We start from the raw sequence: 24189 nt of genomic DNA on the forward strand, positions 1-24189 counted from the left end.
CGATACGATGCTGCGTTCAAAAAATACAGCATTTTAAATCATAATTCAAAATGGCCGACGCCTAAAATGGCCGACACAGGAAAATTGGATATCATTTGACTCGACATGACTCACTGAATCTAAAGAGACCAGTTGTGTGATTTTTGGCCAAACCATTCAGTAGTTATAAGCCAAAATATGCATTTTTCATATCTCCTGACCACTAGGTGGCGCTGTGTCGAAACACTGCAGGTAGTCTCAGTTCATGCTTGTTATAACACACGCCAAGTTTGGTCTCAATATGACAAACCGTTGCCGGGATATAGCCTCACGTGCATGTTTGCGTGCTTTTCGTCAAATTTGTTTACGTGTCATTCGACAACAGTTGGACGAATCAACTTGAATTCCATAACTTTTTGCCAACATGGTCTGAAGATGATCTGAGCCAATTTTCGTGGCAATCGGACTAACCGTCTAGGACGAGTTCGAAAAAGTAGGTTTTTCGAATAATTGAAAATAGCGAAAAAACTAAACCTTGCGATTTTTGAATTTTGGGGTTCATTCGACTTGGCATAAGCCAAGGATTCAGAGGAAAAAATAATTTCCATTTTCTGGCTTACGGTTCAAAAGTTATTAGCATACAAACATTGAAAGTTTGGACAAGTGGTGGCGCTAGAGAGTAGGAGATAGAGACTTCAAATTTGCTATAGTTAATGTTGGGACTGTCCTCTATCAGTGTGCCAAATTATACAACTTTCCCGCAATCGGTTCTATGGGCTGCCATAGACTTGCGGCGGAAGAAGAAGAAGAAGAAGAAGAAGAAGAATTAAAGCTGCAAGCAGCATTTACGGGGTTCAAGCACTTAAGGGATCTTAGGTGGTCAGAGCCAACCTGGACATATATGGATGGCCGTTAAACACATCCAAAATGGAGAATAGGCTAACAGACAGACACACACACTGAAATTAAATGATTAAACTCGTTTTTAAGATTTTAGATGTCATTTTCAGGTTTCACTGTAATCATAATGTGGTAAAATTTTAAAAACTGATATGTCTGAATGAACAAAATGGAAAACTTTAACTCAATGAGATTTGAAATGTTGTAAGAGTGTTTTTTGTATTGTTTAGGCATTACATCCTTTCAACTGTACAGTTTAAGTTAGCTGAATGAGCCCATTAGTGGTTTTCCGCTGCCATCTAGTGGTTATAAATGGCAATTTCTCATACATCAATGTGTTAATCCTTTTAACTCTTAGTGTTTTTTGCCCAATATCTCTTAAATATGGCATGCTCGTTTAGAATGAAATTATGCATTATTTCACACAGTTTTGATAATTTGTGGGCTTTCTGTTTGTATTAATAGGCCTTTGTGTACACTATGCAAATAACATATTATAAAATTACTGGTTTATAGTTGTCCAAATGCAATTGTTCAACATGTTTTTGATAATTATTGACCTTCTGAGTCTAGAGAATTGTACTTCAGTGGTTTTATTGATTTTCAGCTTAAAGCCTTGGAATACTTTGCCAAAGTAACTTTTTCAAATAATCTTGAATATTTAATTAACAGATTTATTGACAAAATTGGTCCCAGAGGCAAAGTTTTTCAGAATGAGGAGATCTATCATATGATATGAAGATTTTGTGTTTTTGAGTGAATATATGTGCATTTTCAAACAGTTTGAGGCCATTTACCATCTAAATCTTGTGTTATGAGACCTTTTCTACTGTTATAGCGCCACCTATGGATCAATCTCCATGAAACTTTGCAGCCTTGTTGAGAGTCACCTGTTACATGATTTCACCTAGTTTCATAAAGTTTTGAGTTTTCGTTTAGGTTTTATAGGCTTTGGGGTATGTTTGGCCACACCCCTTTTTCTAAATTACCCCTTTACAGCTAACCAAAGGACAAAATTCAACATTTTTTTGATAATTATTGATCTAGAGTGTCCACAGAATATTACTGCAGTGGTTTGGTTCTGATCGGGCAAAAAATCTAGGACTAGTTCGCAAAAGTAAGTTTTTAACATATTTGTGAATAACAATTGAACGATTTGATTGACAGCAATGGTTCTTGAGGCAAAGTTGTGCATTATGAGGAGATCTATCAAATGATATGCATATTGTGTTGATATGTGAAACACCACGTGATTACAGAGCCATACAACTCGTTAGCGCCAACTAGTGGCCGATTTCTTTCAAAATTCTTACAGACCTTAAGGTTCATGAGTCGAACGTACCCAGCGAGTTTCGTTCCGATCAACATCCGTTAACCCTTTCAAATAGGTGCTTAAAATTTTTTGGCCAATGGCGGCCATGTTTTTTGAGATATGCAAATGTCCTCATAGGTACTTGTGCCCCTTCAGACCAAGACACTGCATACCAATTTTCAAGTCGATCGAGCCAACGGTTGCCTAGTTATAGCCATTTATGTGTTTTTTCTATCTTATTGCGCCCCCAAGTGGCAGAGATTCGCAATTTTTTTTATTTTACCCAAAATTGAGCTCGTACATATGTGTACCAAGTTTGGTGAAGTTATCTCATTCCGTTCAAGAGTTATAGTTAAAATAGCATTTGGCCAACGTTACTATAGACGCTTTTTGGCATACTGTTTCGCGTAAAAATTGAAATTTCAACTTTTTTTTGATAATTATTGGTATTGAGTGTCCAGGGAATATTTCTGAAGTGGTTTGGTTCTGATTGGTTGAAAATCCTAGGACTAGTTCGCAAAAGTAGGTTTCGGATATAGCTCGATTTTGCGAGAAAACGGTGCGTCGTAGACCCCAAAAAGGCGCCGTGCACTTTTGTTCGGGCTAACCCAAGGATTGCTATGATGCCATGTTTTTGAGTTTATGGCTAACGGTTTACGATTCACGGCCAAAAACGTCCAAAATTTTTGTTTTTTGCGCTATAGCGCCCCCGTTTGGCCGATTGGGCTGAGACTTTGATAAGTTCTCCCCAAAATGAGCTCTACGATCTGTCCAAATTTCAGCTCTCTAGGCCTTACGGTTTGGGCTGCACGTTCAGTTCTAGGGCGGAAGAATAATAATAATAATTAAAGCTGCAAGCAGCATTTACGGGGTTCAAGCACTTAAGGCATCTTAGGTGGTCAGAGCCAACCTGGACATATATGGATGGTCGTTAAACACATCCAAAATGGAGAATAGGCTAACAGACAGACACACACACTGAAATTAAATGATTAAACTCGTTTTTAAGATTTTAGATGTCATTTTCAGGTTTCACTGTAATCATAATGTGGCAAAATTTTAAAAACTGATATGTCTGAATGAACAAAATGGAAAACTTTAACTCAATGAGATTTGAAATGTTGTAAGAGTGTTTTTTGTATTGTTTAGGCATTACATCCTTTCAACTGTACAGTTTAAGTTAGCTGAATGAGCCCATTAGTGGTTTTCCGCTGCCATCTAGTGGTTATAAATGGCAATTTCATATACATCAATGTGTTAATCCTTTTAACTCGTAGTGTTTTTTGCCCAATATCTCTTAAATATGGCATGCTCGTTTAGAATGAAATTATGCATTATTTTACACAGTTTTGATAATTTGTGGGCTTTCTGTTTGTATTAATAGGCTTTTGTGTACACTATGCAAATAACATATTATAAAATTACTGGTTTATAGTTGTCCAAATGCAATTGTTCAACATGTTTTTGATAATTATTGACCTTCAGAGTCTAGAGAATTGTACTTCAGTGGTTTTATTGATTTTCAGCTTAAAGCCTTGGAATACTTTGCCAAAGTAACTTTTTCAAATAATCTTGAATATTTAATTAACAGATTTATTGACAAAATTGGTCCCAGAGGCAAAGTTTTTCAGAATGAGGAGATCTATCATATGATATGAAGATTTAGTGTTTTTGAGTGAATATATGTGCATTTTCAAACAGTTTTAGGCCATTTACCATCTAAATCTTGTGTTATGAGACCTTTTCTACTGTTATAGCGCCACCTATGGATCAATCTCCATGAAACTTTGCAGCCTTGTTGAGAGTCACCTGTTACATGATTTCACCTAGTTTCATAAAGTTTTGAGTTTTCGTTTAGGTTTTATAGGCTTTGGGGTATGTTTGGCCACACCCCTTTTTCTAAATTACCCCTTTACAGCTAACCAAAGGACAAAATTCAACATTTTTTTGATAATTATTGATCTAGAGAGTCCACAGAATATTACTGCAGTGGTTTGGTTCTGATCGGGCAAAAAATCTAGGACTAGTTCGCAAAAGTAGGTTTTTAACATATTTGTGAATAACAATTGAACGATTTGATTGACAGCAATGGTTCTTGAGGCAAAGTTGTGCATTATGAGGAGATCTATCAAATGATATGCATATTGTGTTGATATGTGAAACACCACGTGATTACAGAGCCATAAAACTCGTTAGCGCCAACTAGTGGCCGATTTCTTTCAAAATTCTTACAGACCTTAAGGTTCATGAGTCGAACGTACCCAGCGAGTTTCGTTCCGATCAACATCCGTTAACCCTTTCAAATAGGTGCTTAAAATTGTTTGGCCAATGGCGGCCATGTTTTTTGAGATATGCAAATGTCCTCATAGGTACTTGTGCCCCTTCAGACCAAGATACTGCATACCAATTTTCAAGTCGATCGAGCCAACGGTTGCCTAGTTATAGCCATTTATGTGTTTTTTCTATCTTATTGCGCCCCCAAGTGGCAGAGATGCGCAATTTTTTTTATTTTACCCAAAATTGAGCTCGTACATATGTGTACCAAGTTTGGTGAAGTTATCTCATTCCGTTCAAGAGTTATAGTTAAAATAGCATTTGGCCAACGTTACTATAGACGCTTTTTGGCGTACTGTTTCACGTAAAAATTGAAATTTCAATTTTTTTTTTGATAATTATTGATATTGAGTGTCCAGGGAATATTTCTGAAGTGGTTTGGTTCTGATTGGTTGAAAATCCTAGGACTAGTTCGCAAAAGTAGGTTTCGGATATAGCTCGATTTTGCGAGAAAACGGTGCGTCGTAGACCCCAAAAAGGCGCCGTGCACTTTTGTTCGGGCTAACCCAAGGATTGCTATGATGCCATGTTTTTGAGTTTATGGCTAACGGTTTACGATTCACGGCCAAAAACGTCAAAAATTTTTGTTTTTTGCGCTATAGCGCCCCCGTTTGGCTGATTGGGCTGAGACTTTGATAAGTTCTCCCCAAAATGAGCTCTACGATCTGTCCAAATTTCAGCTCTCTAGGCCTTACGGTTTGGGCTGCACGTTCAGTTCTAGGGCGGAAGAATAATAATAATAATAATAATAATTAAAGCTGCAAGCAGCATTTACGGGGTTCAAGCACATTAAGGCCTCTGAGGTGGTCTGAGCCAACCTGGACGTATGGATGACAGTTAAACACATCCAAAACGGAGAATAGGCTGACAGACAGACACACGCACTGAAATTAAATGATTAAACTAGTTTTTAAGAGTTTGGATGTCATTTTCAGGTTTCACTGTAATCATATGTGGCAAAATTTTAAAAACTGATAAGTCTGTATGAACAAAATGGAAAACTTTAACTCAGTGAGATTTAAAATGTTGTAACAGTGTTTTTTTATTTATTGTTTAGGCATGAATTCATAAATCTTCTCAAAAGTACTGTTTCAATTTGCTTAATGAGCCCATTAGTGGTCTTCCGCTGCCATCTAGTGGTTATAAATTGCATTTACTCAAACAACACTGTTTTTAAACATAACTGTTATAGTGTAATGTTTTTTGCCCAATCTCTCTTAAATTTTGAATGCTTTGTTTAGAATGAAATTAGGCATTATTTTACACAGTTTTGATAATTTGTGGGCTTTCTGTTTGTATTAATAGGCCTTTGTGTACACTGTGAAAATAACATATTATAAAATTATTGGTTTATAGTTGTCCAAATGCAATTGTTTAACATGTTTTTGATAATTATTGACCTTCAGAGTCTAGAGAATTGTACTTCAGTGGTTTTATTGATTTTCAGCTTAAAGCCTTGGACTACTTTGGCAAAGTAACTTTTTTAAATAATCTTGAATATTTAATTAACAGCTTTATTGACAACATTGGTCCCAGAGGCAAAGTTGTTCAGAATGAGGAGATCTATCATTTGATGTGAAGATCTAGTGTTTTTGAGAGAATATATTAGCATTTTCAAACAATTTGAGGCCATTTACCATATAAATCTTGTGTTTTGAGACCTTTTCTACTGTTATAGCGCCACCTATGGTCCGATCTCCTTGAAACTTTGCATGCTTGTTAAGAGTCACCTGTTACATGTTTTTCCCTAGTTTCATAAAGTTTAGAGTTTTTGTTTAGGTTTTATAGGCTTTGGGGTATGTTTGGCCACACCCCTTTTCTTAATTACCCCTTTAACGCTAACCAAAGTACAAAATTTAACATTTTTTTGATAATTATTGATCTAGAGAGTCCACAGATTATTACTGCAGTGGTTTGGTTCCGATCGGACAAAAAACCTAGGACTAGTTCGCAAAAGTAGGTTTTTAACATATTTGTGAATAACAATTGAACGATTTGATTGACAGCAATGGTTCTTGAGGCAAAGTTGTGCATTATGAGGAGATCTATCAAATGATATGCATATTGTGTTGATATGTGAAACACCACGTGATTACAGAGCCATAAAACTCGTTAGCGCCAACTAGTGGCCAATTTCTTTCAAAATTCTTACAGACCTTAAGGTTCATGAGTCGAACGTACCCAGCGAGTTTCGTTCCGATGAACATCCGTTAACCCTTTCAAATAGGTGCTTAAATTTGTTTGGCCAATGGCGGCCATGTTTTTTGAGATATGCAAATGTCCTCATAGGTACTTGTGCCCCTTCAGACCAAGACACTGCATACCAATTTTCAAGTCGATCGAGCCAACGGTTGCCTGGTTATAGCCATTTATGTGTTTTTTAAATCTTATTGCGCCCCCAAGTGGCAGAGATATGCAATTTTTTTTATTTGACCAAAGATTGAGCTCATACATATGTGTACCAATTTTGGTGAAGATATCTCATTCCGTTCAAGAGTTATAGTCAAAATAGTATTTGGCTAACGTTAGCATAGACGCTTTTTGGTGTACTGTTTCGCGTAAGAATTGAAATTTCAACTTTTTTTTGATAATTATTGATATTGAGTGTCCAGGGAATATTTATGAAGTGGTTTGGTTCTGATTGGTTGAAAATCCTAAGACTAGTTCGCAAAAGTAGGTTTCGGATATAGCTCGATTTTGCGAGAAAACGGTGCGTCGTAGACCCCAAAAAGGCGCCGTGCACTTTTGTTCGGGCTAACCCAAGGATTGCTATGATGCCATGTTTTTGAGTTTATGGCTAACGGTTTACGATTCACGGCCAAAAACGTCCAAAATTTTTGTTTTTTGCGCTATAGCGCCCCCGTTTGGCCGATTGGGCTGAGACTTTGATAAGTTCTCCCCAAAATGAGCTCTACGATCTGTCCAAATTTCAGCTCTCTAGGCCTTACGGTTTGGGCTGCACGTTCAGTTCTAGGGCGGAAGAATAATAATAATAATAATAATAATAATAATAATAAAAATCCTAACAATTACAATAGGGTTTCAGCACTGCGTGCTTGAACCCCTAATTAAAGCTGCAAGCAGCATTTACCGGGGTTCAAGCACATTAAGGCCTCTGAGGTGGTCAGAGCCAACCTGGATGCATGGATGACAGTTAAACACATCCAAAATGGAGAACAGGCTAACAGACAGACACACACACTGAAAGTAAATGATTATACTAATATATGTATACTCTATAAGCATATGCACACACACACACACAGAAAGACACACATATACATGCACAAACATTTTGTTGCAGATATAGGTATTTGAAATAAGTGATAGGTGACAATAAACTTATTGCAAGTCTTCTCTTTTTAAGAGTTTAGATGTCATTTTCAGGTTAAACTGTAATCACAATGTGACAAAATAGTAAAAACTGATATATCTGTAAGAACAAAATGGAAAACATTGACTCAATGAGATTTAAAATGTTATAACAGTTACATTTTTAATGTTTTGGGATGAATTCATGAATCCTTTCAACAGTACTGTTCAACTTAACTGAATGAGCCCATTAGTGGTCTTCCACTGCCATCTAGAGGTTATAAATTGCATTTACTCAAGCAACACTGTTTTTAAACATAACTGTTATAGTGTTTTTTTTTTTTTTTTTTTTTTGCCCAATCTCTCTTAAATTTTGCATGCTTGTTTAGAATGAAATTATGCATTGTTTTACACAGTTTTGATAATGTGTGGGCTTTCTGTTTGTATTAATAGGCCTTTGTGTACACTATGAAAAGAACATATTATAAAATTACTGGTTTATAGTTGTCCAAATGCAATTGTTCAACATGTTTTTGATAATTATTGACCTTCAGAGTCTACAGAATTGTACTTCAGTGGTTTTATTGATTTTCATCTTAAACCGTATCACAAGTATGCCAAAGTAACTTTTTAAAATAATCTTGAATATTTAATTAACAGCTTTATTGACAACATTGGTCCCAGAGGCAAAGTTGTTCAGAATGAGGAGATCTATCATATGATATGAAGATTTAGTGTTTTTGAGTGAATATATGAGCATTTTCAAACAATTTGGGGCCATTTACCATATAAATCTTGTGTTTTGAGACCTTTTCTACTGTTATAGCGCCACCTATGGTCTGATCTCCATGAAACTTTGCATGCTTGTTAAGAGTCACCTGATACATGATTTCACTGAGTTTCATACAGTTTTGAGTTTTCCTTTAGGTTTTATAGGCTTTGGGGTATGTTTGGCCACACCCCTTTTTCTAAATTACCCGGTTACAGCAAACCAAAGGACAAAATTCAACATTTTTTTTAATAATTATTGATCTAGAGAGTCCACAGAATATTACTGCAGTGGTTTGGTTCCGATCGGGCAAAAAACCTAGGACTAGTTCGCAAAAGTAGGTTTTTAACATATTTGTGAATAACAATTGAACGATTTGATTGACAGCGATGGTTCTTGAGGCAAAGTTGTGCATTACGAGGAGATCTATCAAATGATATGCATATTGTGTTGATATGTGAAACACCACGTGATTACAGAGCCATAAAACTCGTTAGCGCCAACTAGTGGCCGATTTCTTTCAAAATTCTTACAGACCTTAAGGTTCATGAGTCGAACGTACCCAGCGAGTTTCGTTCCGATCAACATCCGTTAACCCTTTCAAATAGGTGCTTAAATTTGTTTGGCCAATGACGGCCATGTTTTTTGAGATATGCAAATGTCCTCATAAGTACTTGTGCCCCTTCAGACCAAGACACTGCATACCGATTTTCAAGTTGATCGAGCCAACGGTTGCCTAGTTATAGCAATTTATGTGTTTTTTCTATCTTATAGCGCCCCCAAGTGGCAGAGATGCGCAATTTTTTTGATTTGACCAAAGATTGAGCTCATACATATGTGTACCGAGTTTGGTGAAGATATCTCATTCCGTTCAAGAGTTATAGTCAAAATAGTATTTGGCTAACGTTAGCATAGACGCTTTTTGGCGTACTGTTTCGCGTAAGAATTGAAATTTCAACTTTTTTTTAATAATTATTGATATTGAGTGTCCAGGGAATATTTATGAAGTGGTTTGGTTCTGATTGGTTGAAAATCCTAGGACTAGTTCGCAAAAGTAGGTTTCGGATATAGCTCGATTTTGCGAGAAAACGGTGCGTCGTAGACCCCAAAAAGGCGCCGTGCACTTTTGTTCGGGCTAACCCAAGGATTGCAACAATGCCATGTTTTTGAGTCTACGGCTAACGGTATACGATTTACGGCCAAAAATGTCCAAAATTTTTGTTTTTTGCGCTGTAGCGCCCCCGTTAGGCCGATTGGGCTGAGACTTTGATAAGTTCTCCCCAAATTGAGCTCTACGATCTGTCCAAATTTCAGCTCTCTACGCCTTACGGTTTGGGCTGCACGTTCAGTTCTAGGGCAGAAGAATAATAATAATTAAAGCTGCAAGCAGCATTTACCGGGGTTCAAGCACATTAAGGCCTCTGAGGTGGTCTGAGCCAACCTGGATGCATGGATGACATTTAAACACATCCAAAATGGAGAACAGGCTAACAGACAGACACACACACTGAAAGTAAATGATTAGACTAATATATGTATACTCTATAAGCATATGCACACACACACACACACACACACACACACACAGAAAGACACACATATACATGCACAAACATTTTGTTGCAGATATAGGTATTTGAAATAAGTGATAGGTGACAATAAACTTATTGCAAGTCTTCTCTTTTTAAGAGTTTAGATGTCATTTTCAGGTTAAACTGTAATCACAATGTGGCAAAATAGTAAAAACTGATATATCTGTAAGAACAAAATGGAAAACATTGACTCAATGAGATTTAAAATGTTATAACAGTTACATTTTTAATGTTTTGGGATGAATTCATGAATCCTTTCAACAGTACTGTTCAACTTAACTGAATGAGCCCATTAGTGGTCTTCCACTGCCATCTAGAGGTTATAAATTGCATTTACTCAAGCAACACTGTTTTTAAACATAACTGTTATAGTGTTTTTTTTTTTTTTTTTTGCCCAATCTCTCTTAAATTTTGCATGCTTGTTTAGAATGAAATTATGCATTGTTTTACACAGTTTTGATAATGTGTGGGCTTTCTGTTTGTATTAATAGGCCTTTGTGTACACTATGAAAAGAACATATTATAAAATTACTGGTTTATAGTTGTCCAAATGCAATTGTTCAACATGTTTTTGATAATTATTGACCTTCAGAGTCTACAGAATTGTACTTCAGTGGTTTTATTGATTTTCATCTTAAACCGTATCACAAGTATGCCAAAGTAACTTTTTAAAATAATCTTGAATATTTAATTAACAGCTTTATTGACAACATTGGTCCCAGAGGCAAAGTTGTTCAGAATGAGGAGATCTATCATATGATATGAAGATTTAGTGTTTTTGAGTGAATATATGAGCATTTTCAAACAATTTGGGGCCATTTACCATAGAAATCTTGTGTTTTGAGACCTTTTCTACTGTTATAGCGCCACCTAAGGTCTGATCTCCATGAAACTTTGCATGCTTGTTAAGAGTCACCTGATACATGATTTCACTGAGTTTCATACAGTTTTGAGTTTTCCTTTAGGTTTTATAGGCTTTGGGGTATGTTTGGCCACACCCCTTTTTCTAAATTACCCGGTTACAGCTAACCAAAGGACAAAATTCAACATTTTTTTAATAATTATTGATCTAGAGAGTCCACAGAATATTACTGCAGTGGTTTGGTTCCGATCGGGCAAAAAACCTAGGACTAGTTCGCAAAAGTAGGTTTTTAACATATTTGTGAATAACAATTGAACGATTTGATTGACAGCAATGGTTCTTGAGGCAAAGTTGTGCATTACGAGGAGATCTATCAAATGATATGCATATTGTGTTGATATGTGAAACACCACGTGATTACAGAGCCATAAAACTCGTTAGCGCCAACTAGTGGCCGATTTCTTTCAAAATTCTTACAGGCCTTAAGGTTCATGAGTCGAACGTACCCAGCGAGTTTCGTTCCGATCAACATCCGTTAACCCTTTCAAATAGGTGCTTAAATTTGTTTGGCCAATGACGGCCATGTTTTTTGAGATATGCAAATGTCCTCATAAGTACTTGTGCCCCTTCAGACCAAGACACTGCATACCGATTTTCAAGTCGATCGAGCCAACGGTTGCCTAGTTATAGCAATTTATGTGTTTTTTCTATCTTATAGCGCCCCCAAGTGGCAGAGATGCGCAATTTTTTTGATTTGACCAAAGATTGAGCTCATACATACGTGTACCGAGTTTGGTGAAGATATCTCATTCCGTTCAAGAGTTATAGTCAAAATAGTATTTGGCTAACGTTAGCATAGACGCTTTTTGGCGTACTGTTTCGCGTAAGAATTGAAATTTCAACTTTTTTTTAATAATTATTGATATTGAGTGTCCAGGGAATATTTATGAAGTGGTTTGGTTCTGATTGGTTGAAAATCCTAGGACTAGTTCGCAAAAGTAGGTTTCGGAAATAGCTCGATTTTGCGAGAAAACGGTGCGTCGTAGACCCCAAAAAGGCGCCGTGCACTTTTGTTCGGGCTAACCCAAGGATTGCAACAATGCCATGTTTTTGAGTCTACGGCTAACGGTATACGATTTACGGCCAAAAATGTCCAAAATTTTTGCTTTTTGCGCTGTAGCGCCCCCGTTAGGCCGATTGGGCTGAGACTTTGATAAGTTCTCCCCAAATTGAGCTCTACGATCTGTCCAAATTTCAGCTCTCTAGGCCTTACGGTTTGGGCTGCACGTTCAGTTCTAGGGCAGAAGAATAATAATAATAATAATAATAATAATAATAATAATAAAAATCCTAACAAATACAATAGGGTTTCAGCACTGCGTGCTTGAACCCCTAATTAAAGCTGCAAGCAGCATTTACCGGGGTTCAAGCACATTAAGGCCTCTGAGGTGGTCTGAGCCAACCTGGATGCATGGATGACATTTAAACACATCCAAAATGGAGAACAGGCTAACAGACAGACACACACACTGAAAGTAAATGATTAGACTAATATATGTATACTCTATAAGCATATGCACACACACACACACAGAAAGACACACATATACATGCACAAACATTTTGTTGCAGATATAGGTATTTGAAATAAGTGATAGGTGACAATAAACTTATTGCAAGTCTTCTCTTTGTAAGAGTTTAGATGTCATTTTCAGGTTAAACTGTAATCACAATGTGGCAAAATAGTAAAAACTGATATATCTGTAAGAACAAAATGGAAAACATTGACTCAATGAGATTTAAAATGTTATAACAGTTACATTTTTAATGTTTTGGGATGAATTCATGAATCCTTTCAACAGTACTGTTCAACTTAACTGAATGAGCCCATTAGTGGTCTTCCACTGCCATCTAGAGGTTATAAATTGCATTTACTCAAGCAACACTGTTTTTAAACATAACTGTTATAGTGTTTTTTTTTTTTTTTGCCCAATCTCTCTTAAATTTTGCATGCTTGTTTAGAATGAAATTACGCATTGTTTTACACAGTTTTGATAATGTGTGGGCTTTCTGTTTGTATTAATAGGCCTTTGTGTACACTATGAAAAGAACATATTATAAAATTACTGGTTTATAGTTGTCCAAATGCAATTGTTCAACATGTTTTTGATAATTATTGACCTTCAGAGTCTACAGAATTGTACTTCAGTGGTTTTATTGATTTTCATCTTAAACCGTATCACAAGTATGCCAAAGTAACTTTTTAAAATAATCTTGAATATTTAATTAACAGCTTTATTGACAACATTGGTCCCAGAGGCAAAGTTGTTCAGAAGGAGGAGATCTATCATATGATATGAAGATTTAGTGTTTTTGAGTGAATATATGAGCATTTTCAAACAATTTGGGGCCATTTACCATATAAATCTTGTGTTTTGAGACCTTTTCTACTGTTATAGCGCCACCTATGGTCTGATCTCCATGAAACTTTGCATGCTTGTTAAGAGTCACCTGATACATGATTTCACTGAGTTTCATACAGTTTTGAGTTTTCCTTTAGGTTTTATAGGCTTTGGGGTATGTTTGGCCACACCCATTTTTCTAAATTACCCGGTTACAGCTAACCAAAGGACAAAATTCAACATTTTTTTAATAATTATTGATCTAGAGAGTCCACAGAATATTACTGCAGTGGTTTGGTTCCGATCGGGCAAAAAACCTAGGACTAGTTCGCAAAAGTAGGTTTTTAACATATTTGTGAATAACAATTGAACGATTTGATTGACAGCAATGGTTCTTGAGGCAAAGTTGTGCATTACGAGGAGATCTATCAAATGATATGCATATTGTGTTGATATGTGAAACACCACGTGATTACAGAGCCATAAAACTCGTTAGCGCCAACTAGTGGCCGATTTCTTTCAAAATTCTTACAGACCTTAAGGTTCATGAGTCGAACGTACCCAGCGAGTTTCGTTCCGATCAACATCCGTTAACCCTTTCAAATAGGTGCTTAAATTTGTTTGGCCAATGACGGCCATGTTTTTTGAGATATGCAAATGTCCTCATAAGTACTTGTGCCCCTTCAGACCAAGACACTGCATACCGATTTTCAAGTTGATCGAGCCAACGGTTGACTAGTTATAGCAATTTATGTGTTTTTTCTATCTTATTGCGCCCCCAAGTGGCAGAGATGCGCAATTTTTTTGATTTGACCAAAGATTGAGCTCATACATATGTGTACCGAGTTTGGTGAAGATGTCTCATTCCGTTCAAGAGTTATAGTCAAAATAGTATTTGGCTAACGTTAGCATAGACGCTTTTTGGCGTACTGTTTCGCGTAAGAATTGAAATTTTAACTTTTTTTTAATAATTATTGATATTGAGTGTCCAGGGAATATTTCTCAAGTGGTTTGGTTCTGATTGGTTGAAAATCCTAGGACTAGTTCGCAAAAGTAGGTTTCGGATATAGCTCGATTTTGCGAGAAAACGGTGCGTCGTAGACCCCAAAAAGGCGCCGTGCACTTTTGTTCGGGCTAACACAAGGATTGCAACAATGCCATGTTTTTGAGTCTACGGCTAACGGTATACGATTTACGGCCAAAAATGTCGAAAATTTTTGTTTTTTGCGCTGTAGCGCCCCCGTTAGGCCGATTGGGCTGAGACTTTGATAAGTTCTCCCCAAATTGAGCTCTACGATCTGTCCAAATTTCAGCTCTCTACGCCTTACGGTTTGGGCTGCACGTTCAGTTCTAGGGCAGAAGAATAATAATAATAATAATAATTAAAGCTGCAAGCAGCATTTTACCGGGGTTCAAGCACATTAAGGCCTCTGAGGTGGTCAGAGCCAACCTGGATGTTTGGATGACATTTAAACACATCCAAAATGGAGAACAGGCTGACAGACAGACACACACACTGAAAGTAAATGATTAGACTAATATAATTATACTCTATAAGCATATGCACACACACACACACACAAAGACACACATTTACATGCACACACATTTTGTTGCAGATATAGGTATCTGAAATAAGTGATAGGTGACAATAAACTTATTGCAAATCTTCTCTTTTTAAGAGTTTAGATGTCATTTTCAGGTTAAACTGTAATCATAATGTGGCAAAATTGTAAAAACTGATATAGCTGTATGAACAAAATGGAAAACATTGACTCAATAAGATTTAAAATGTTATAACAGTTAATTTTTTAATGTTTTGGCATAAATTCATGAATCCTTTCAACAGTACTGTTCAACTTTGCTGAATGAGCCCATTAGTGGTCTTCCGCTGCCATCTAGTGGTTATAAATTGCATTTACTCAAACAACACTGTGTTTTTAAACATAACTGTTATAGTGTTGTTATTTTTTTTTTTTTTGCCCAATCTCTCTTAAATTATGCATGCTTGTTTAGAATGAAATCATGCATTATTTTACACAGTTTTGATAATTTGTGGGCTTTCTGATTGTATTAATAGGCCTTTGTGTACACTATGCAAATAACATATTATAAAATTACTGGTTTATAGTTGTCCAAATGCAATTATTCAAAATGTTTTTGATAATTATTGACCTTCAGAGTCTAGAGAATTGTACTTCAGTGGTATTATTGATTTTCATCTTTAACCGTATCACAAGTATGCCAAAGTAACTGTTTTAAATAATCTTGAATATTTAATTAACAGCTTTATTGACAACATTGGTCCCAGAGGCAAAGTTGTTCAGAATGAGGAGATCTATCATATGATATGAATATCTAGTGTTTTTGAGTGAATATATGAGCATTTTCAAACAATTTGAGGCCATTTACCATCTAAATCTTGTGTTTTGAGACCTGTTGTACTGTTATAGCGCCACCTATGGTTCGATCTCCATGAAACTTTGCATGCTTGTTAAGAGTCACCTGTTACATGTTCTCACCGAGTTTCATAAAGTTTTGAGTTTTCGTTTAGGTTTTATAGGCTTTGGGGTATGTTTGGCCACACCCCTTTTTCTATATTACCCCTTTACAGCTAACCAAAGGACAAAATTCAACATTTTTTTTAATAATTATTGATCTACAGAGTCCACAGAATATTACTGCAGTGGTTTGGTTCCGATCGGACAAAAAACCTAGGACTAGTTCGCAAAAGTAGGTTTTTAACATATTTGTGAATAACAATTGAACGATTTGATTGACAGCAATGGTTCTTGAGGCAAAGTTGTGCATTATGAGGAGATCTATCAAATGATATGCATATTGTGTTGATACGTGAAACACCATGTGATTACAGAGCCATAAAACTCGTTAGCGCCAACTAGTGGCCGATTTCTTTCAAAATTCTTACAGACCTTAAGGTTCATGAGTCGAACGTACCCAGTGAGTTTCGTTCCGATCAACATCCGTTAACCCTTTCAAATAGGTGCTTAAAATTGTTTGGCCAATGGCGGCCATGTTTTTGAGATATGCAAATGTCCTCATAGGTACTTGTGCCCCTTCAGACCAAGACACTGCATAACAATTTTCAAGTCGATCGAGCCAACGGTTGCCTAATTATAGCCATTTATGTGTTTTTTCTTTTTATAGCGCCCCCAAGTGGCAGAGGTGTGCAATTTTTATTATTTGACCAAAGATTGAGCTCATAGATATGTATACCGAGTTTGGTGAAGATATCTCATTTCATTCATGAGTTATAGCCTGTTGCGTAAAATTGGTCCTCGACTTTCGAACATTTTGGCATCCCATTACGACAGTGAGTCGAAATTTCTACATTTTTTTGATAATTATTGATATTCACTGGACAGAGAACATTTCTGCAGTGGTTTGGTTCAGATTGGGTGAAAAACCTAGGACTAGTTCGCAAAAGTAGGTTTTGGACATACGTTAAGTTTGCGAAAAAACGAGGCCTCCTAGACCCAAATTCATAGTGACCGTTTTTAATTTCGCATGACCCACGGATTCCAGAAATGTAAAATTTTTGGCTCTATCACAAGCGGTTTAGGAGCTATTAGCAAAAACGCATTTTCGATCACTGTAGCGCCCCCTATTGGCCAATTGGGCTGAGACTTTGATAGGTTCTCCCCAAATTGAGCTCTATCATCTGACCAAGTTTCAAGTCTCTAGGCCTTACGGTTTGGGCTGCACGTTCAGTTCTAGGGCAGAAGAATAATAATAATAATAATAAAAATCCTAACAATTACAATAGGGTTTCAGCACTGCGTGCTTGAACCCCTAATTAAAGCTGCAAGCAGCATTTACCGGGGTTCAAGCACATTAAGGCCTCTGAGGTGGTCTGAGCCAACCTGGATGCATGGATGACAGTTAAACACATCCAAAATGAAGAACAGGCTAACAGACAGACACACACACTGAAAGTAAATGATTAGACTACTATATGTATACTCTATAAGCATATGCACACACACACACACACACACACACACACACACACACAAAGATACACATATACATGCACAAACATTTTGTGGCAGATATAGGTATTTGATAAAAAGTGATAGGTGACAATAAGCTTATTGCAAGTCTTCTCTTTTTTTAGAGTTTAGATGTCATTTTCAGATTAAACTGTAATCATAATGTGGCAAAATTGTTAAAACTGATACATCTGTATGAACAAAATGGAAAACATCAATTCAATGAGATACAAAATGTTATAACAGTTAATTTATTAATGTTTTGGCATGAATTCATAAAAACAGTACTAGCTGAAAGAGCCCATTAGTGGTCTTCCGCTGCCATCTAGTGGTTATAAATTGCATTTACTCAAACAACACTGTGTTTTTAAACATAACTGTTAAAGTGTTGTTGTTGGGTTTTTTTGCCCTATCTCTCTTAAATGTTGCATGCTTGTTTAGAATGAAATTATGCATTACTTTACACAGTTTTGATAATTTGTGGGATTTCTGTTTGTATTAATAGGTCTTTGTGCCTCTGGGGTGGTCTCGGCCAACCAGGATGTATGGATGACATTTAAATACATCCAAAAGACAGACACACACACACTGAAATTAAATGATTAAACTAGTTTTTAAGAGTTTAGATGTCATTCAGGTTTCACTGTAATCACAATGTGGCAAAATTGTAAAAAATGATGTGTCTGTATGAACAAAATGGAAAACATTGATTCAATAAGATGTAACATGTTATAACAGTTAATTTATTAATGTTTTGGCATGAATTCATGAATCCTTTCTACAGTACTGTTCATTTTAACTGAATGAGCCCATTAGTGGTCTTCCGCTGCCATCTAGTGGTTATAAATTGCATTTACTGAAACAACACTGTGTTTCTAAACATAACTGTTATAGTGTTGTTATTTTTTTTATTTTTGCCCAATCTCTCTTAAATTTTGCATGCTTGTTTAGAATGAAATCATGCATTATTTTACACAGTTTTGATCATTTGTGGGATTTCTGTTTGTATTAATAGGCCTTTGTGTACACTATGCAAATAACATAATATAAAATTACTAGTTTATAGTTGTCTAAATGCAATTGTTCAACATGTTTTTGATAATTATTGACCTTCAGAGTCTAGAGAATTGTACTTCAGTGGTTTTATTGATTTTCATCTTATACCCGATCACTAGTTTGCCAAAGTACCTTTTTAAAATAATCTTGAATGTTTAATTAACAGCTTTATTGACAACGTTGGTCCCAGAGGCAAAGTTGTTCAGAATGAGGATATTTATCAAATGATATAAAGATTTAGTGTTTTTGAGTGAATATATGAGCATTTACAAACAATTTGAGGCCATTTACCATATAAATCTTGTGTTTTGAGACCTTTTCTACTGTTATAGCGCCACCTATGGTCTGATCTCCATGAAACTTTGCATGCTTGTTAAGAGTCACAAGTTAGACGATTTCACCGAGTTTCATAAAGTTTTGAGTTTTCGTTTCGGTTTTATAGGCTTTGGGGTATGTTTGGCCACACCCCTTTTTCTAAATTACCCCTTTACAGCTGACCAAAGGACAAAATTCAACATTTTTTTAATAATTATTGATCTAGAGAGTCCACAGAATATTACTGCAGTGGTTTGGTTCCGATCGGACAAAAAACCTAGGACTAGTTCGCAAAAGTAGGTTTTTAACATATTTGTGAATAACAATTGAACGATTTGATTGACAGCAATGGTTCTTGAGGCAAAGTTGTGCATTACGAGGAGATCTATCAAATTATATGCATATTGTGTTGATATGTGAAACACCACGTGATTACAGAGCCATAAAACTCGTTAGCGCCAACTAGTGGCCGATTTCTTTCAAAATTCTTACAGACCTTAAGGTTCATGAGTCGAACGTACCCAGCGAGTTTCGTTCCGATCAACATCCGTTAACCCTTTCAAATAGGTGCTTAAATTTGTTTGGCCAATGGCGGCCATGTTTTTTTGAGATATGCAAATGTCCTCATAGGTACTTGTGCCCCTTCAGACCAAGACACTGCATACCAATTTTCAAGTCGATCGAGCCAACGGTTGCCTAGTTATAGCCATTTATGTGTTTTTTTCTATCTTATTGCGCCCCCAAGTGGCAGAGATGCGCAATTTTTTTTATTTTACCCAAAATTGAGCTCGTACATATGTTTACCAAGTTTGGTGAAGTTATCTCATTCCGTTCAAGAGTTATAGTTAAAATAGCATTTGGCCAACGTTACTATAGACGCTTTTTGGCGTACTGTTTCGCATAAAAATTGAAATTTCAACTTTTTTTTGATAATTATTGATATTGAGTGTCCAGGGAATATTTCTGAAGTGGTTTGGTTCTGATTGGTTGAAAATCCTAGGACTAGTTCGCAAAAGTAGGTTTCGGATATAGCTCGATTTTGCGAGAAAACGGTGCGTCGTAGACCCCAAAAAGGCGCCGTGCACTTTTGTTTGGGCTAACCCAAGGATTGCTATGATGCCATGTTTTTGAGTTTATGGCTAACGGTTTACGATTCACGGCCAAAAACGTCCAAAATTTTTGTTTTTTGTGCTATAGCGCCCCTGTTTGGCCGATTGGGCTGAGACTTTGATAAGTTCTCCCCAAAATGAGCTCTACGATCTGTCCAAATTTCAGCTCTCTAGGCCTTACGGTTTGGGCTGCACGTTCAGTTCTAGGGCGGAAGAATAATAATAATAATAATAATAATTAAAGCTGCAAGCAGCATTTACGGGGTTCAAGCATTTAAGGCATCTTAGGTGGTCAGAGCCAACCTGGACGTATGGATGACCGTTAAACACATCCAAAATGGAGAATAGGAGACACACACACTGAAATAAAATGATTAAACTCATTTTTAAGATTTTAGATGTCATTTTCAGGTTTCACTGTAATCATAATGTGGCAAAATTTTAAAAACTGATATGTCTGAATGAACAAAATGGAAAACTTTAACTCAATGAGATTTGAAATGTTGTAAGAGTGTTTTTTTATTGTTTAGGCATTAATTCATACATCTTTTCAACTGTACTGTTTAAGTTAGCTGAATGAGCCCATTAGTGGTTTTCCGCTGCCATCTAGTGGTTATAAATGGCAATTTCTCATACATCAATGTGTTAATCCTTTATAACTCTTAGTGTTTTTTTGCCCAATGTTTCTTAAATATGGCATGCTTGTTTAGAATGAAATTATGCATTATTTTACACATTTTTTATAATTTGTGGGCTTTCTGTTTGTATTAATAGGCCTTTGTGTACACTATGCAAATAAAATATTATACAATTACTAGTTTATAGTTGTCCAAATGCAATTGTTCAACATATTTTTGATAATTATTGACCTTCAGAGTCTAGAGAATTGTACTTCAGTGGTTTTATTGATTTTCAGCTTATACCTTATCACTAGTTTGCCAAAGTAACTTTTTCAAGTAATATTGAATATTTAATTAACAGCTTTATTGACAACATTGGTCCCAGAGACAAAGTTGTGCAGAATGAGGAGATCTATCATATGATTTGAAGATCTAGTGTTTTTGAGTGAATATATGAGCATTTTCAAACAATTTGTGGCCATTTACCATATAAATCTTGTGTTTTGAGACCTTTTCTACTGTTATAGCGCCACCTATGGTCTGATCTCCATAAAACTTTGTATGCTTGTTAAGAGTCACCTGTTACACGACTTCACTGAGTTTCATAAAGTTTTGAGTTTTCGTTTAGGTTTTATAGGCTTTGGGGTATGTTTGGCCACACCCCTTTTTCTAAATTACCCCTTTAACGTTAACCAAAGTACAAAATTCAACATTTTTTTGATAATTATTGATCTAGAGATTCCACAGAATATTACTGCAGTGGTTTGGTTCCGATCGGGCAAAAAACCTAGGACTAGTTCGCAAAAGTAGGTTTTTAACATATTTGTGAATAACAATTGAACGATTTCATTGACAGCAATGGTTCTTGAGGCAAAGTTGTGCATTATGAGGAGATCTATCAAATGATATGCATATTGTGTTGATATGTGAAACACCACGTGATTACAGAGCCATAAAACTCGTAAGCGCCAACTAGTGGCCGATTTCTTTCAAAATTCTTACAGACCTTAAGGTTCATGAGTCGAACGTACCCAGCAAGTTTCGTTCCGATCAACATCCGTTAACCCTTTCAAATAGGTGCTTAAAATTGTTTGGCCAATGGCGGCCATGTTTTTTGAGATATGCAAATGTCCTCATAGGTACTTGTGCCCCTTCAGACCAAGACACTGCATACCAATTTTCAAGTCGATCGAGCAAACGGTTGCCTAGTTATAGCCATTTATGTGTTTTTTAAATCTCATTGCGCCCCCAAGTGGCAGAGCTGCGCAATTTTTTTTATTTGACCAAAGATTGAGCTCATACATATGTGTACCAATTTTGGTGAAGATATCTCATTCCGTTCAAGAGTTATAGTCAAAATAGCATTTGGCTAACGTTAGCATAGAAGCTTTTTGGTGTACTCTTTCGCGTAAGAATTGAAATTTCAACTTTTTTTTGATAATTATTGATATTGAGTGTCCAGGGAATATTTCTGAAGTGGTTTGGTTCTGATTGGTTGAAAATCCTAGGACTAGTTCGCAAAAGTAGGTTTCGGATATAGCTCGATTTTGCGAGAAAACGGTGCGTCGTAGACCCCAAAAAGGCGCCATACACTTTTGTTCGGGCTAACCCAAGGATTGCAACGATGCCATGTTTTTGAGTCTACGGCTAACGGTTTACGATTTACGGCCCAAAATGTCAATTTTTTTTGTTTTTTGCGCTGTAGCGCCCCCATTTGGCCGATTGGGGTGAGACTTTGTCAGAATGTCCCCTCGGGGAGCTCTACATTCTGGCCAAGTTTCAGCTCTCTAGGCCTTACGGTTTGGTCTGCACAATCAGTTTTAGCGGAGAAAAATAATAATAATAAAAAAAATCCTTACAATTACAATAGGGTTTCAGCACTGCGTGCTTGAACCCCTAATAAAAATCCTAACAATTACAATAGGGTTTCAGCACTGCGTGCTTGAACCCCTAATAATAATAATAATTAAAGCTGCAAGCAGCATTTACGGGGTTCAAGCACATTAAGGCCTCTGAGGTGGTCTGAGCCAACCTGGATGTATGGATGACAGTTAAACACATCCAAATCGGAGAATAGGCTGACCGACAGACACGTACTGAAATTAAATGATTAAACTAGTTTTTAAGAGTTTGGATGTCATTTTCAGGTTTCACTGTAATCATAATGTGGCAAAATTTTAAAAACTGATAAGTCTGTATGAACAAAATGGAAAACTTTAACTCAGTGAGATTTAAAATGTTGTGACAGTGTTTTTTTTTATTGTTTAGGCATGAATTCATAAATCTTTTCAAAAGTACTGTTTACATTTTCTGAATGAGCCCATTAGTGGTTTTCCGCTGCCATCTAGTGGTTATAAATTGCATTTACTCAAACAACACTGTTTTTAAATATAACTGTTATAGTGTTATGTTTTTTGCACAATCTCTCTTAAATTTTGTATGCTTGTTTAGAATGAAATTAGGCTTTATTTTACACAGTTTTGATAATCTGTGGGCTTTCTGTTTGTATTAATAGGCCTTTGTGTACACTGTGAAAAGAACATATTATACAATCACTGGTTTATAGTTGTCCAAATGCAATTGTTCAACATGTTTTGGATAATTATTGACCTTCAGAGTCTAGAGAATTGTACTTCAGTGGTTTTATTGATTTTCAGCTTAAAGCCTTGGACTACTTTGCCAAAGTAACTTTTTAAAATAATCTTGAATATTTAATGAACAGCTTTATTGACAACATTGGTCCCAAAAGTTGTTCAGAATGAGGAGATCTATCATATGATATGAAGATTTAGTGTTTATGTGAATATATGATCATTTTCAGACAATTTGAGGCCATTTACCATATCAATCTTATGTTTAGAGACCTTTTCTACTGTCATAGCGCCACCTGTGGTCCGATCTCCATGAAAATTTGCATGCTTGTTAAGAGTCACCTGTTACATGTTTTCACCAAGTTTCATAAAGTTTTGAGTTTTCGTTTAGGTTTTATATGCTTTTGGGTATTTTGGTCACGCCCCTTTTCTAATTTAGCCAGTTAAAGTTAACCAAAGGACAAAATTCAACATTTTTTTGATAAATATTGATCTAGAGAGTCCAGAGAAAATTACTGCAGTGGTTTGGTTTAGATCGGGTAAAAAATCTGGGACTAGTTCATAAAAGTAAGTTTTTAACATATTTGTGAATAACAATTGAACGATTTGATTGACATCTTCGCTCCTTGAGGCAAAGTTGTTCACAAAGAGGAGATCTATCATATGATATGAAGATCTAGTGTTTGTGTGAATGTATGAACATGTCCTACAAATTGTGATCATTTTCTATTGAAAATGTGTGTTTTTGAGGCTTTTTCAACTGTTATAGCGCCACCTATGATCCGATCTCCATGAAACTTTGCATGCTTGTTAAGAGTCACCTGATACATGATTCCACGAAGTTTCATAAAGTTTTGAGTTTTCGTTTAGGTTTTATAGGCTTTGGGGTATGTTTGGCCACACCCCTTTTACTAAATTACCCCTTTACAGCTAACCAAAGGACAAAATTCAACATTTTTTTGATAATTATTGATCTAGAGAGTCCACAGAATATTACTGCAGTGGTTTGGTTCCGATCGGACA

At 36.2% G+C, this 24189-nt stretch overlaps 3 long non-coding RNA genes across 7 annotated transcripts in view; 2 read left to right on the forward strand and 1 right to left on the reverse strand.

Annotated features, from left to right (window-relative positions):
- Positions 1–24189, reverse strand: part of LOC127953485 (uncharacterized) — a 115914-nt gene that overhangs the window by 76473 nt on the left and 15252 nt on the right. The window lies entirely within an intron of this gene.
- On the forward strand, positions 1957–22470 carry LOC127953493 (uncharacterized). 5 transcript variants are annotated; one of them, XR_008153253.1, is made up of 3 exons: positions 1957–2202; positions 11548–12062; positions 19866–19943. It is a non-coding gene; the product is annotated as an uncharacterized LOC127953493 (long non-coding RNA). The 5 variants fall into 5 exon arrangements; XR_008153254.1 differs by lacking the exons at positions 1957–2202; positions 19866–19943 and adding exons at positions 4332–4433; positions 22103–22470; XR_008153252.1 differs by lacking the exon at positions 1957–2202 and adding an exon at positions 4332–4433 and having other exon boundaries at positions 19866–19959.
- On the forward strand, positions 4882–8188 carry LOC127953529 (uncharacterized). The gene is made up of 2 exons (XR_008153295.1): positions 4882–4949; positions 7203–8188. It is a non-coding gene; the product is annotated as an uncharacterized LOC127953529 (long non-coding RNA).

The sequence above is a fragment of the Carassius gibelio genome, chromosome B3 (genome assembly GCF_023724105.1).
Source record: "Carassius gibelio isolate Cgi1373 ecotype wild population from Czech Republic chromosome B3, carGib1.2-hapl.c, whole genome shotgun sequence".
Classification (NCBI taxonomy): Eukaryota; Metazoa; Chordata; class Actinopteri; order Cypriniformes; family Cyprinidae; genus Carassius; species Carassius gibelio.